Source organism: Bidens hawaiensis, unplaced genomic scaffold (assembly GCF_021521415.1).
Source record: "Bidens hawaiensis isolate Kalapana, Puna unplaced genomic scaffold, B.hawaiensis_p1.1 tig00009070_1, whole genome shotgun sequence".
Classification (NCBI taxonomy): domain Eukaryota; kingdom Viridiplantae; phylum Streptophyta; class Magnoliopsida; order Asterales; family Asteraceae; genus Bidens; species Bidens hawaiensis.
In genome coordinates, this window is record NW_027491665.1 from 681418 (window position 1) to 684778 (window position 3361).

General features: G+C 38.8%; 1 pseudogene across 1 annotated transcript; it reads right to left on the reverse strand.

Annotated features, from left to right (window-relative positions):
• Nucleotides 1-700: 700 nt before the first annotated feature.
• Nucleotides 701-2664, reverse strand: LOC143531000 (multiple organellar RNA editing factor 8, chloroplastic/mitochondrial-like; annotated as a pseudogene). Its single transcript, XR_013134949.1, has 4 exons — nucleotides 2308-2664; nucleotides 1866-1963; nucleotides 1720-1785; nucleotides 701-1573 (listed from the first exon to the last, which is right to left on the reverse strand). The product of XR_013134949.1 is annotated as a multiple organellar RNA editing factor 8, chloroplastic/mitochondrial-like (transcript).
• Nucleotides 2665-3361: the final 697 nt, after the last annotated feature.

Consider the following 3361-nt stretch of genomic DNA (forward strand, 5'->3'; position numbering starts at 1 on the left):
CACAAATACGAGTAGAGAAGCGAGCAAAAGCTGAGAAAGTAAAAGCGTTGGCAAAGAACAAGTCAAAGGAAGAGAAAGAGGAATTGGCTGCTGCTGAAGATCTGAAACTGAAAGAAAGATTAACAAAGGTAAAATCTAATAAGAATTATTAGATAAATGTTCTAAAATAAGGTAAGTGGGTAACATTTTACAACAGTCTTTTAGTATGTTTGGTTGGTTGGTGTCAGATTCACAGGAAAAGATCTGTACACAGTCAACTTAGTAGTCGAGATCAAAGAGCTTGGGAAAGACTTGACTTTTGACTTTTTGAAAAGAGATGCAAGGAAAGAAGATGTTTCACTTGCGGATCAAATCGTGGTGTGAAGAACAAGAAAACAGAGGTCTTCATCAATGGAGCTATGAGAATGACACCACCTAATTATAGATTTTTTTAAAAGGTGTAGTAACCTTTTATTTTAGTCATCGCTATGTTAAAGTAGACAATGTTTGTTGGATTTGGATACTTGACTTTAACAGAAGCTGGATGAGTATGCAGTTAGAATCCGCTCGGCTCTTAGCAATGGCGAAACTGTTCATAATAGCATCATAAAAGCCACTCACAAAGATCACAAATAAAAATACAGCAGAACAGTGTGACAATAAGTTAGCACACCTTGTTTCTCCAAGACGAGTAAATACCACAAAAGTGACCATTTGCATAACTGGCAAAACATAGTTAAACTAAAGCAACAATTCTATAACAATCTTATGAACTAGATAAAACTCATCATATCAGGTCTAAACAACTGAAACAAAGTAAAATTTGCGCCTCTTGTCCATTATATGCTCACTGATAGTTCTGTGAATAGTTTGGTAGAGGTGGCATGTCTCTTCCAGGTATGTCCTGGCTCTGGTAAGGGTTCCCACCACTATTTGGTGCATAGCCATTTGGCCCCGATCCAGACTGATAATTGTTTGGCCCTGGTCCAGACCGATAGTTGTTTGACCCTGGCCCGAACTGATAACTGCTTGACCCTGGTCCAGCTTGATAATTGTTTGGCCCCGGGCCAGACTGATAAGGTGCACCTCCATTGTTAGGTCCCGGTCCAGACTGATACGGCATGCCTCCATTATTTGGCCCCGGTCCGGACTGATACGGTGCGCCCCCGTTATTTGGCCCAGGTCCAGACTGATAAGGTGGTGGTGGTCCATACCTTCCCTGTTGCTGGTAATTAGGAGCATTTGGCGGCATAGCACCGCCCATGTTGTTTTGTGGCGCCATTCCACCACCCATGTTGTTTTGTGGCGGGCCTGCATTGTAGTTTGGACGGGGAGGACCCCAGTTAGGTTGACCACCTTGTTGCATTCCCCCCCATGTTACCAGATGGTGGAGGTGCATCATTGGTTGGTCCACCGGGTGGTAAACGGTTGGTCTGCATGTTTTCCCTTCGCCTTTCAAAGTTTCTAGACCGATCAAAGTTGCGAGGCCTGTCATTTTTTCTATTTCTCTCATTTGCTCTAGCATTGTTTCTTATCCATTCCTCATGGTACTTTGGATCATACGGAACAGCTTTTCCATCAATAAACGGTTCACCTGTCACATGAATACACACACACACAATAAAAAATTATATTTCACACATATGTTCTCAAAATGTGGGATATACTGAGTACGATGATGATGATGATGATGACATATGTTCTCAAAATGTGCTAATGAAAGCTTGGGTAATGCGATACCTCCATAATCCTTGTTCTTAACATCCAGATATGAGTCAGGAAGCACCCAACGAACGCCCGGTAATTCTGAACAAAAGAAAAGAAAAAACTTGTAAAGATTGTAATTAAAAAAACAGAGCATGATAGAAAAGCAGGTAACTTGTTACCTTTCAACTTGTAAGAATCTTCTTCAGAGACAAGGGCTCCAAAAGCATAGTAGCATCTAGTCGAGACCGAATAGATTTTCATCCTTGCTTCGTCATAGCTAGAAACCACAAATTATAATTAATCATTTAATCCCAGAGTAAACTTTATAAACAAAAGTAATACATATTTTTCAACCAAACAGTCCTGCATATTCTAGGTACACAATCTACAGTTTGATGAATGATAAAATGTTTGATCTCCAACGGTTCAAAATGAAAATGATTCCATAAGCAAACCAGAAACACAAAACAATCATATATATGCAGCAAGTTAATATAACTAATTAATAAAGTTTTAACCTTTGATACTAAAACAGATATTATTCAACAATAAACAAAATTCCAAATTTATTCATGTAATAAAAACCCTAATAATAATAACAAATAAGCATAGAACTGGTACCTTCCAACAACCTTGGCTAACGTATTAATATACGAATCAATAATCTCATCTCTAGTAGGTTCACCTTCCGGTTTCTCCACCACCACAAGCCAGTGTTCAAAATCACAGCCGTCAAGGAGGATCGTCTCCTTAGGTGGCCGATTAGACCGGTTAGGGTTTGAGTCGTTAAGCGAAGACGTGGAGAAGGCGCGTGGAGAAGGCGCGGATCCCGGTGGCCACGAGGGAGACGTGACGGAGGTTGTTGGCGGCTGCGATTAGCGGCCGGATGCGAAGGATGGTGGCGGCGGCGGTGGTGGTGTAGATGCGAGGAGTTAGGGTTTGGTTGATGAGAGATCGAAGGAGAAGACGAGCCGCCATTTTCTTCAGGGGTTTTGGAGAGTTTAGTAAAACCCTAGTTTTAGAGCATTCTCGTCCCATCCCTTATCTCCATTCCTATAATTTAGCTAAAAATTCATATTCCTTAAATTTATTTCTCACTTTTAAAAAACTTTCCACATCCAAACCCCCATTTCCTATCTCTATATTATTTTTTTATTATTTGTTTCTTTTTTCATTCACAACCTTAACCACTATCTATTTTGTCTTATTGTCTATTTTGTCAAACAATCAAACCCATGAAACCGACTTGCGCTACTCATAAAAAAAAGATATTATACTTGCTATTAAAATTTCTATATAAATAGGAAAACGGATCATTGAAAGGCTAATCATTCAAAACCATACAATTAAAGTAAAACTATATCACAGAACGCAAACAATTAGATCATAACAAAGCATTAATACTCAAAAACTTAAATTCGACAACATATTATAACTTCACCAAAAGAAAGACTGCCTTTTTAACTTACGGTTATTTAAATTCGTCAACATCGATTAACGCTTCACTTGATGACGCTTAAAAAAACCACCAAAAAATAGTTAGCATCAAGTAATTACTAAACATTCAAAAAATAGTCTTCGGTCTTCAAAGTTGATTATCTAAATCATGGTGATGCCTCATTATGATTTCCCTTTGAAGTCCCTCAAAATATAGTCGTTGAATTTTAGACATGAC